The sequence below is a fragment of the Pipistrellus hanaki genome, assembly GCF_964339955.1.
Source record: "Pipistrellus hanaki genome assembly, chromosome: 12".
Taxonomy (NCBI): Eukaryota; Metazoa; Chordata; class Mammalia; order Chiroptera; family Vespertilionidae; genus Pipistrellus; species Pipistrellus hanaki.
Window position 1 is genome coordinate 24,489,359 of NC_140514.1, and position 12,766 is coordinate 24,502,124.

The 12,766-nt window shown below is 38.9% G+C and overlaps 1 protein-coding gene across 34 annotated transcripts in view; it reads right to left on the reverse strand.

The window, feature by feature from the left end:
• Window positions 1–12,766, reverse strand: part of NRXN1 (neurexin 1) — a 964,391-nt gene that overhangs the window by 402,139 nt on the left and 549,486 nt on the right. The gene's annotated exons all lie outside the window — the stretch shown is intronic.

A 12,766-nucleotide genomic window follows, 5' to 3' on the forward strand; every position in this document is an offset into this window, starting at 1 on the left:
GTGCCAGGCCAAGGTGTGTGTGAGCAGGAGGTCCGACTGCCCTACCTATCACCCCGCAGATGGAGACTGGTGGCAGTGGCGGCAGGGGGCAGGTTGCTGCCCAGCTCCCAGGAGCTGAGGGACCCGGGCAGGGGCCTGGTCCTGACCCCATCACCCAGCAGACAGGATGGTAGAGCAGGTGAGGGAGCAGCACCAGGCCAAGGTGGGATCCCAGGTGGGGCTAAGGTAGGGCTATGAGGGTACAAGCTGGGGCTTGATCTCCACAGGCCACCCTGAGGGATCACACACACACACACACACACCCTCCCCATGCACAAATTTGTGCACTGGGCCTCTAGTATTTTATAAATGAATGAATATGTGAAACAAGAGATTTCAAATAGGTAGCCCCTAAACTTAAATCAGGCCTACAAACTTGGAGGTTTGGCCAAAGTAATGTGGGTTTTTTTTTTTAAAGTGACCAACTTTAAAAATCAGCGGGTGTTTCTTAAAATCTCAATTTCTTTAAAATTAGGAAGAAATGTAACATTCTTAGGAAGAAGGACTTAAGGAGAAAACTACCATAGCTCCAGAGAGAAGAGGTTGTTGTCTGAATGTTATCATTGCTTTGTAATTCAAGAGCCGTTTCCCGTTAAGATAAATTATCTGCATATTTAATTTCCTCCTTTGAAAGACTTATTTCCTTCTCTTCCCAGACTATATACTACCTCCATTTTTTCCTAACTTACTGTCAGTTATTCTCAGAACTGAGGAACCTCTTTAGATAAAATTGCATTTCTAATGCTAACTAGCCTGTTAGTCATTTAATTTATCTTTTTTTTGTTGGAATTTGAGCTATGAGGCAGCACAAGTAAAAGTTTCACAAATTATTTCAGGGAAATGGATTAGAGGATAGTGAGCAATTTTCAAACCAGGCCAAATAGAAAACTACCTGTTCATTAAGGGAATAAAAATATCTTGGCTGTAAAAAATAGGTAAAAGGAATTTATAAAAGCAAAAATATATGGGAAAGAGGCACAAAAAAGAAAGCTGTTTCAAGGTAGATCTTTTCTCCTTTTTAATTTTGTGAAAATGTGGGGCAAAAAAACACATTGTTTCTCACTTTCTTCATAACGGCTTCAGGTTTCCTAGTATTTCATTCTCTGTAGTTTGTTACATGGAAGAGACAGATTTGAAAAATAGGCTTAATCTACTATTTTTTCATGACTTTCTAGCCACGTAGGGATCTGACAAAATTACTGCTCACTTGCTGCTGACGCATACAATTCCCAGGAAAAAAAGAAATGGGAGAGAATTATGCCAGACAATTCACAGGTAGCAAGTAAACCTAACACATTTAAAAATCAACAAGTGTCATCTCAAGGGAGAATCCATTTGGTTGTCTGCGTGTTGCCATTTCCTAGGATTCGTCATTTGAAGACTGGTTCTCTACCTCTATAAATAAAGTATTTGACATAGTCCATTCCCTACCTTGAAACACTTTATTTCCTTGGCTTCCAGAATGCCTGAGGCCAGTTCTATTTTTCCTACCTTGCTGACCATTAATTCCATCTCCTTTGCTAGATTCTGTTCTTTTATGACCTCTGAATACCACAATACTCAGCTTTCATACCTCTTCTTCATCTAAACTTATTTTTTTAGTAAGTTCACCTGATCTTATGTCCATCCAGCCACCTGTTATGTGGCTCCTAACATAAGTATCAGTCCTAGGAATAAACCAGATCAGGCCTTTGTATGCTTGCTGGCTTTAAAATATAGTCCGATTCCATCCGCCTTGATTAAACACACAACCATTGCTTGCATGGTTCTCTGCTGAAATCTGTGGAAGGTAAACAGACTGAGAATAGCTCAAGTTTACGAAACAACTTATATCAGGCAACGTGCTAAAAGCCCCAGAGGCATTATGCTATTCATATTCCTTGTGAGAGCCACATGAGTTATAAGGATCCTATTTTAGAGATGAAAAACTGAGAATATGAGGGAACTTGTCTGAATTCAGATGGCTGTTAAAAAGGAACTTGAACCACTGCCTTTGTGAAGGCTCCGTCTAGTCCACTGTGGTGATCTTCAGCGGAGAGCTCATTCCCTCTACCAAGCTTCAAGGACACCCCAGAAGACCCTCAAGTCTCAACCAATCCACACAAGTAATATTCTGCCAGTTCCTTAGGAATTAAAAGTGCAGGAGACCATTTACTCACATCCACGGTGTTCTTCCCAGTAATCTATTAAATATTATTGAATTACTAAAATGTGGTGTTCATAAACTAAAATTAGCACTTAATAAAGTTTACTGAGATTGTAATTCACTATTCTAATGAGAAATCTGGCTGCTGTCCAACACCTGGGAGTAATGCAAATAGCAAGTACCCTGTGTGTGAACACATGTACCCTGTTTCCCCGAAAATAAGACAGTGTCTTATATTAATTTTTGCTCCCAAAGATGCGCTAGGTCTTATTTTCAGGGGATGTCTTATTTTTCCATGAAGAAGAATACAGTACACATTTATTGTTAAATGAAAATAAAGGAAATTTATTACCTGTATATGGTACGGTAGTAGGGTAGTTGTCAACACAAACCAGACAAACTGTGAATCCTACAGTATCAAGAATTTACTCATTTATTCAATGACAATCATGTTATCATCTTCTGGAACATCATCATAACAATCCAATTCCTGAATTTCTTGGTGAATTTCTTGTGACTCCATTTCTTTCAGAATCAGTGGACGAAATCTCTCATGTTTAGCAATAGCATTCTAAGACAGAGCCTAGGGGGACCTTATTTTCGGAGGGATGCCTTATATTTCACTCAGAAGGAAACCTGTAAGTAGGTTTTATTTTCTGAGGATGTTTTATTTTCGGGGAAACACGGTAGATAGCCGGACTTGCCAAATTAAGCAGGGAGATACTTTATTTATTTATTTTTTTTAACCAAAGCATCTTGATCACTGATAGCAGAAATGGTTTCCAAGGACTATAATCCTTTTGTTGTTATTGTTTTGACGTGTCTTTATTGGTTTAGAAAAAAAGGACTGGCTGTCTCCTGCACACCCCTATCTAGGGATCAAGCCCATAAATGGGAATCAAACTGGGGACCTCTTGGTGCATGGGTGATGCTCAACCAACTGAGCCACACCAGCCAGGGCCCAAGTACTATAGTTCTTGCTTTAAAGTATTAATTCCTGTTTATATAAACTTTATTATCATCAATTTAACTCATTAAAGATTTTTTTTGCCTAACCCTACTCTGGGTAATGATGCATATTTGAATCAAAACTCTTTGTGACCCACAATGGTATTAAGGGCTAGACTTGCCAACATGCGTACATAGTGAACAAATAAGAATCATCTACACTCCTGTTACAAAGCAAATGTATACTCAGAAACAGTAAGGTACTCTATTCAGTATAACAGCTAAGAACCTATATTTAATTATTGTTTACATTTTTCCAAGGCACGTTTCTGAACAGGTTTACATGGAAGAGGTGTATTTCAGTCTCAAGATTGGAACTTGAGGTCAACATTGTCCAGGGCTGTGGCTATGTGTGAGCTTAGAGCATTTTTAAAAGGGCAAAGAAAAGACACTGACTACCTTGATTCATCTGAGGAGTATCAAGTTCTAGTCCTGATCATCTCCTGACAAAGGCCTGATCATCTCCTGACACTGTGCAAGGGCCCAACCCACACCCTGATGACTGCTCTGGCTCTCTGGGGTCAGACCACAAGGCTGCCTCTACTTTCTGTGTCATTCTGGCATGGTGACAGCAACCATGGGGAAGGTTTGGTTTCAGCATTGTGTAGTTAACACCTCAAATGGCACAAGAACATGAGCCAGAGGGAATCAACTACTAAAGTGCCATCAGTGTCACACTGCCCCTGTGCCCAGTTTCTCTTGTGCTTCAGGACAGACATACAATGCCCATTTCTCAGACTTCACTAATGTAGAGACCCCTCTTCTGGGGCCTCTGGTTGCTGTAATAAAGTACCAGCAGAGAATGACAAAAGGATAATGGGTGTGCTCACTATGGATGCTGCTTAGCCACTTGCATACGTTGATTGTTTATTCCTAACAGTGACCCGATCAGTAGGTCTTACTGTCTCATCCACTGAGGTACACAGTGAGGTTCACTGGCCACATCTTGACCAGGACACAAGTACCTAATATTCTCCTCTTCTGTAAATATGAGATTTTCAACAATAATTGATTTATCTATAGAGTCTTTCATTCAGATTTACTTTCTGGAGATTTTCAGTAGAAAGGGTAGTCTTGGAGGAAAACAGTTATGTTTAGAGTGGTAGCGGTAATTTAAAGTATTAATTCTTGTATATATAAACTTTATTATCATCAATTTAACTCATTAAAGATTTTTTTTGCTATTTTTGCTAAAATCTTAGCTATTTTACTGGTGTTATTAAGCCATATCATATTTCTATAGAGGAACATATTCCATATTTATGCATGAAAGGTGCTTTTAAAAATCATAATTACAACTAATTACAACCAATCAATCAACAAAACAATAAAATAGCAAACCAAACCAAACCCAGCAATGTTTTAAAAATAGAGCTTTCACACACTCAAAAAAAAGTATCATAATTCTGTAAAAAGCACAAGGGTGTTTTGAATTGTTTAAGATAGAAAGAGAAGAAGTTGCAAAAATCATGATCATGATCTTAGTTTACAGATTGCTGTACACACAAGCAAGACTTGGTGACAGGAAGAGGTGCTGACCTTTATCATGTCCATAGCCTTTTAGGTGGTTTTTCTCTATTAATGGAATTGACTTATTGGCTAAGTTTCCCCAATAAACTCATAGCACACACGAACTGCTGAGCAAATCTGCGTTATTTGGAGTCTCCACTAAGGTCACCTTTCTTCATAGATTCTACCACCATGGAACTTTCTTCTGCCTCTGCTAACACCTCCTGGCTATTGTTCTCATTATCTTAGCATTCTCATTTTCTTTTTCTTTTTCTTTTTTTTTAAAATATATTTTATTGATTTTTTACAGAGAGGAAGGGAGAGAGATAGAGAGCTAGAAACATTGATGAGAGAGAGTCATCGATCAACTGCCTCTTGCACACCCCCTACTGGGGATATGCCCACAACCAAGGTACATGCCCTTAACCAGAATAGAACCCGGGTCCCTTCAGTCCCCAAGCTGATGCTCTATCCATTGAGCCAAACTGGTTTTGGCAGCATTCTCATTTTCTTTTGAGATAGTACCTCTGCTAACTAACATCAGGTAACTAAAGAGTGTATACTTTTTTTGTTGTTGTTGTTCATCAGTTTATAATGTTCTTTATTATCCATAAATGAGATCATGTGTTATTTTTCTTTCACTGATTGGCTTATTTCACTTAGCATAATGCTCTCCAGTTCCACCCATGCTGTTGCAAATGGAAAGAATTCCTTCTTTTTTACAGCAGCATACTATTCCATTGTGTAGATTTTTTTTTAATCCATTCGTCTGCTGATAGACATTTAGGCTGTTTCCAAATCTTAGCTATTGTAAATTGTGCTGCTATGAACATAGGGGTGCATATTATCTTCCTGATTGGTGTTTCCGCTTTCTTGGGATATATTCCTAGAAGTGGTATTACTGTTTCAAAAATAGATACAGAGGCAGAGAAGCATGGAACAGATTGTCAAACAACAGTTGGAAGGTAGAGGAGGTTTAGGGCAAGGGGAGGTAAGAGATTAACTGAAAGACTTGTATGCATGCATATAAGCATAACCAATAGACACAAGACACTGAGAGGGGAGTGAGGGCATGTGCCAGGGGTTAGGAATCACTGTGGGAAGGTCAATTAGGAGGAAAAAAGGAGATATATGCACTACTATTTGTAATACTTTAAACAATAAAAATAAATACATAAAATAAAGGAAGCATACCATTAAAAATCACCTTAATTCCCCCCCCTCCCCCCCCAACAAATGAAATGTTACCATTAAAGTTGCAATACAGGACCAATCAGGATATTGTGCTATTGTAATGTTGATTCTTTGGATTGTAATTATCTAATCATTAAGAATTGAGTTTGTAGCTTGGGATAACCCAATGCTTCCTAGTATTTTGCTGGAATGTTCTCATAATCAGAGTGTTATGTTCTCATTATCAGGGAGTTTCATGTCTTTGAACCTATTATCTGTGATTTGGAGTCTTTTTACAATCTAATATAAAAATATGCAAAATATCCATGAAACTTGAACAAAAAATAAAATCTTAATTATAAAACTTTTTAAAAAAAATAGACACAGATAACAGTATGGTGGTTATCAGAGGGGAAACGGGTGGGGGAAGGAAGAGGAGGTATGGGGGAATAAATGGTGATGGAAAAGGACTTGACTTGGGGTGATGAACACATAATACAATATACAGATGATTTATTATAGAATTTGTACTAACCAATGTCACCCTTAATAAATTCAATAACAAATAACAAAAAAAGAGTGTATACTATTTGAATGTAATGTTATTCAAACATTGGAACACTATTTAGGTTTAAAAAAATGAAAATACATCTAAGCGACTATTATTCTATATGAAAAACTAAATCCTGGACAACACATATATGTATGCATCTAATCTAGGATACACACATGACCTCTAACATACATCACATTGTGAAAATGTAAATAATTTGTTGCAGTTGATTAAACTGGGAAGGCGTTTTTTATAATTAACCTGCATACAGTCATTTCCCTACAGAGAAGCCTAAGAGACACTTCCATTTGTGGAAGTGTGGTCACTGAGAAGAATTGGCACTGCCTTCGGACAGGGTTTACTTATCAGCTGGCTGGTTCAGAGATGTACTTGTTCTCTAAATAGGTGGCTTGCCCATGTGTTTTCTATTATAATTTCTACAGTTCCATCACATGTGGCTTGGAGGTGTAAAAGTAATAATGCTATTTGATTATCACCTTAATGGTAGGGCTCAGACACACCCCGAGTTTCAGCCGGTCTTTTCTCATATTGATGGAAGGGAGTGGGAGAGTGGGTGTGCAAGCACATACATAAAATAAACTTTCTTTTCTACTCAGTTGGAATAAATTATAACGTGTCTGGGCAAATATGTACATGACTATTTTCAGGACTGAATTGAGGCCATAATGGATTTTCGAAAGTACAACTCAAACAGAGAATAAGCTTGAGTATTCTGCTCTCTCTCTCTCTCTTTCTCTCTGATTTTCATGTAGATTTTACAACGTTGAGTTCTTAAAGGACCTTAGTCATTTTTTTTTTTTTCCTAATGGCTACGACATGTGATTGCTAGAACAGACAGAAAGGCTGCTCTTAAGTTTTGCATAAAAACCAGGTTGACACAGGAAAGGTCTGGAGGGAAATATTTCCAATTACTAAGCATGGGTGCTTCTCATGGGAGAAAGGATTATTTGTATTTTATTTCTCCATGCTTTGGGCAATATCCTATGCATTTCCTGGTAATGTTTTCCAATTATGTTAGAGAATATATTTTCCCTATTCCATATTCACATATTCATCTATCCCATGAGGAAGGACTTTACTTTTTCTCCCTGGCTTCTCTCTATGCCTTTGGTTGGCAAATGTGGCAAAAATAATCAGACATGGTGCACTCAGCTCCAAGCTTCTTCCTCTGGGAGAGCTTCTAGCAGGGAACACAGGTCCCTCTGCTTTTTCAAGGCCTCTGCTCACCCCATGAGTGCATCTGTCATTCATGTGCCCGGGAGCTAGGCTCGCCTAACCAGGGGTTCAGCTAGCAGGCTCCTGTGGCACTCACAGCTAAGTCCTGTTGTCCAAATTGGTTCTTTGGGTGTTCTTGAAAAATCTTGTTTCCTGCAAAAAATTACACTACTCCAAATCCATGAAGCTGTGTAACCAGAGTACTAGCAAAAATAATAATAATCTTAATTAAAGATATGGACACATGTAATACCTTAATCAATAAAAAATGAAAAAAATCTTAATTAAAAATACTATCACCGATTAGACATTTCATTTTAAATAAATAAATATTCGAAGAATCATTTTTTTAAATTTAAAATGTTGCTTGATGGATGGGAGTCTAAGAAAGAAATGAGGACGATAACTCACAGACATGAGCAAAATGCATAAACATCAAGAACAGTACAACCAACACTTGCAGGCTAGAACTTGGGGCCTACTGCACCCCAAGAGAAAACAGGGGTTGAATGGGCAGCTATAGTGGGCTCTTCACTGCTAGTTATCTGCAACACCTGCTACTTGCTGGGGTAAAACATTTTATGAAAAATCACAGAAGGGGGCACTGTGATTCTCTTTTTCATGCACATAGCGCCTGTATCCCAGGAATGTGTGAGCTTCCCTATGTCACAGAAACAGAACACAGAGGAAAAGACTCAAGCAAAGGCAGGATTTTTTTTTTTTTAATTACTCTCTTCCTCTTTTTTAAATTCTTTAAATTGCTTAATTCCTTAAGTTGTTCACAGCCCTGGAGGGAAAAAGGATGCTGGGGGGTGAATGTGGGGGTGAGGGTAGGGGTAGGGAAAAGCTCAGAAACACGATTACTTATATAAATGGCATATAGTGGGACATATTGAAAAATACTTAGATTTCTGATTGTCATGGACATCAAAAAGCAAAACACTGGTAAAACTTAAATGAATAACTAAATCTAACATAATCCGGTAACATGTTTATACAAGTGATTTTTATGCTGCTAACATGGGAATAATTTTAATCCTTTTTTTTTAGATAGAAAGTAAAGTTTTCTTAATGTTTACATTTGAATCAAATATTTATATTGATAGTGGTTTAAAAAAAATCACTGCTAAAGAGAAAAACTAACCTCAGGAAAGCCATAGAATGAGGATCTAGCTTCTGTCTGGAACTAGACATGTGTCTTTTGGCAAAGATATGACAACTTCCTCATGGGGATGGGGGGGGGGGTGGCTTGAGTGATGTATAAAACATAAACCTTTAAGACTCTTTGCCGCTCAAAAAGTTTGATTATTCCATTCCTTCCATAGCGTGATGGATGTGTGGTACCCAATGGGACACTGAACTAGATGAGAGGCAGCTGGCTGCCTGCCTGACAGCTCTTCCACTGCTTCTATCTAATGGCAGACAGAGGCAAAGGCATAGATGAAGATGGAGCAATTCTTTATACTGATACCATCTTGGGATGGCCACGTTCTCCTACAAGCCTGCGGTTGACCTCTAATTTCCTTAGACACAAAAATTCCCATTTAAAAGTGTCCCCCACACACCACCACCAGGGGGATTTTTCCGATATCCCTTCCTGACATTTCAACATCTTGCTGCTTTATTCAAAGCCAAGGGAAGCCATGCACACCAGCCTCAGCCTGTTCGCCCCTCCTAGTGCAGGCTATTTGCTTCTAGTTGCTTCTGGGAAGGTGATTCTCTGCCCTGTTGGCCTGGGCCTGAGGGGGGGAGAAGAATCCCAGTAGAGTCAAGTATAGATTTGATACAAGAAGCTGTTCAACCTTGGACCTGCCTAGAACAGCAGCGTTTTATCTGATTGGATCTGTGGAGAATAATGCCCCTGGGGAAACTCAGACAGGCATGGCTTATCTCCTTCTATCTATTGCTCTGTTTGGAAAATAAAATTAATCTGTAGCCGAAGAGTAAGCACAACAGGCATTTGCTGCAGGTACAGGGATCAAAGCTACAGAGCCTTCATGCCTTTACTTTTTTCACAATCTAATTCGATACACCTATTAATTAAAAAGAATAGATACTAAGGAAACCCCTTTTATAGGAAATCCAGTATTTGCTATATCAGCCATAATTTATTCCACAGCTTCAAAAAACAAAAAAGTATTTTGAAAACTTGTTTAAATGATAAAGTATGTCGAACTGTTACCAACGATGAATATCTGAATATCTACTGCCAGTCTAATAAATTTGAATAAGGACCTAGTGAAAACACATTGTGGGTGGGAGTGGGATTTAAACCTTGGAACCATAAACAGCAAGCAAAGCTGAATTTCTGATGCCACAGTGCCCCCTGCTGGGAGTTTTTGGAAGTGGTTTCATTCAGAGATGAAATCCACCTCCTTGGACCAGCCACAGAAAGGGGACTTTGCATTTTGAATGAAAGTCACTTTAGTGAAAGTAATGTAGACATACTGCTTTTACCCTTTTCTTCTTTACATACACCCATTTGGGGATGGGATGAGGGGGGTAGGACTGGGTTTTGCATAAAGAATCCCAGGTCAGCCCTGGTCGGTTGTTCAATGGTTAGAGTGTCAGCCCTGCACACCAAAGGTTCTCAGGTTTTATTCCTGGTTAAGAGTACTAAGCACCTGGGTTGCAGGTTTGTTGTCTGGCTCTGTTTGGGGCACGTGCGTGTGAAAGGCAACCAATCAATGTTTCTCTCCCACAGATATATTTCTCTCTCTTTCTCTCCCTCCCCCCCCCCCCCCCTCACCCTCTTCTACGGTAGTTGACTTGTTTCCTACCAAAAATGTAGGCCCTAGCTACACAAGGAACATCATGGGTTACTTCCTTGTATAAGAGCAGAAATCTCTAAAATCGTGGATTTAAGAACTTGTGTATTTGCCTTTTCTCAACTCTCCACTGAAAATATATTTTTTTTAATGGTTTCCAGGTACTGAAGTTGGATGTTGAGGATCAGGGAAAGGCTTGAGGAGGGGATCTTGGAGGAAGAAGAATTTTGACTGTTCTACTGGTGGAAGGCTGTGTTAGTTGGAGAAGAACTTGACAGGCTTAAGAGTACCAGGGGTCCCAACCTATTCACGTCATTGAACAGAGCCCGATGCAGACATGGGGAGCATCTCTCTTAGGCTTTCCATATCAATGCAATCTTCTCTGCCCAAAAAGCTTTGTTTCCAGATACTCTTGACAAATGTTCCAGTCTAGAATAACCACCTCTTCCACAAACTTACTCTGCCAAGAAGGAGCTTTAAATAAAGAAAACAGGATGTGTGTGTGTGTGTGTGTGTGTGTGTGTGTGTGTGATATTTGCTATACCTGCATCCTTCACAAATCTTCAAAATAGACACTGTATGTGGACTGAAATATAGGACAGTTTTTTTGTACCTTTCATTTAGAGTAAGATCTTGGGGCCCTAGCCTATGTGGCTCAGTTGGTCAGGGCACTGAAGTAACCAGGGTTCTATTCCTGGTTGGAGTGCATGCTTGAGACAACCAATCCATATTTTCTCTCTTTCTCTGCCTTCCTCACTCACTAGAATCAATGAAAAACCTATCATCAGGTGAGGATTAAAAATTATAATAAAATAAAGTAAGATACTGGAGGTCTTTCCACTTGCATATACACAACTAGATATTCCTTGTCACACAGAAATGTCTCACTGCTAATGTTTAAAGGAGATGTAGGCTCAATAAGTGCATGCTGAACGAGATGTAAAGCCTAACAGAGATGCTCCCCATGTCTACATCGGGCTCTGTTCAACGACGTGAATAGGTTGGGACCCCTGGTACTCTTAGCCTGTCAAGTTCTACTAATATAGCTTTCCACCAGTAGAACAGTCAAAATTCCTATACTTCTAAGATCCCTTCCTCAAGCCTTTCCCTGATCCTCAACATCCAACTTCAGTTCCTGGAACCCATTTTTTAAAAAATGTTTTCAGTGTAGAATTGAGAAAAGGCAAATAAGTAATGACTCTTTTGAGATGCCAATAAGGACAAATTGGAAAAGACAGTGCCACTGCAAAGAATGGTGTGTTTTCAGCCCAAATGCTATATTTGGCTTAGACATTGATGAAGTTCAAGAAGTGGAAAAAAAAAACTAAAATATGTTTAAGGGAAACAGACTTGTAGAGACATGGGGATTTGCTTAGCATATAGAAAACATTGAAAAGAAAATAAGTCAAAATGCCATTTCATTGTGTAAAATTAAGTCACATTTTGTTTAGAACTCAGTTTGGGGACTAAGCAAATATGATTTTCATCAAAGCAAATGGTCCATTTTCTATCTGCCTTCTTTCTTCACTACATTTCTTACTTTTTCTTCTGCCCCATGAAACAGTGGGAAGCAAATGAAATTGGGGACCTGAGACCTTGCTTTGGATGATTTTGACTTCTGAGTCCCTGACTTAAACCCAGTGCTTTAATATACTGAAAAATTATATTTCCATGACAGATATATTGTGCCCTAAATAAGTAATAGTTAACTCATAATAGTACTTTCTATTTGTCAGTCATTTATCAAGGTGCTTTGTATGAATTAATTCATTTCATCTTCACAAAACCCCTGCACGGTAGGTAATATAATTATCACTGTTTCACAGATGAGGAAACAAAGGCACAGCTTGGGAAAACACTTGTTCAATATCATGTAACTTATGTGGTGGACTCAGGATGTGGATTTAAGCAGAACCTATAATTTGTCATGTTAACTCTCCTCCTTTGATAACTTTTCAACCCAAATTTTATGTCCCATATTTTCCCCATGTTTTTGCTTTTGATAAAATATTGATAAATATGGGAATGTGTTTAAATAATGATATAATATCTACCAGGAGGCGAGATGATGGGAAAACCACCATAAAACAAAATGGAACTTTCAATATAAGACAGTCATAAATTTGATCTATAGGAAGGAAGGAAGGAAAGAAGGAAGGAAGGAAGGAAGGAAGGAAGGAAGGAAGGAAGGAAGGAAGGAAAGAAGGGAGGAAGGAAGGAAAGAAGGGAGGAAGGGAGGAAGGAAGGGAGGGAGGGAGGAAGGAAGGAAGGAAGGAAGGAAGGAAGGAAGGAAGGAAGGAAGGAAGGAAGGAAGGAAGGAAGGAGAAAATATTA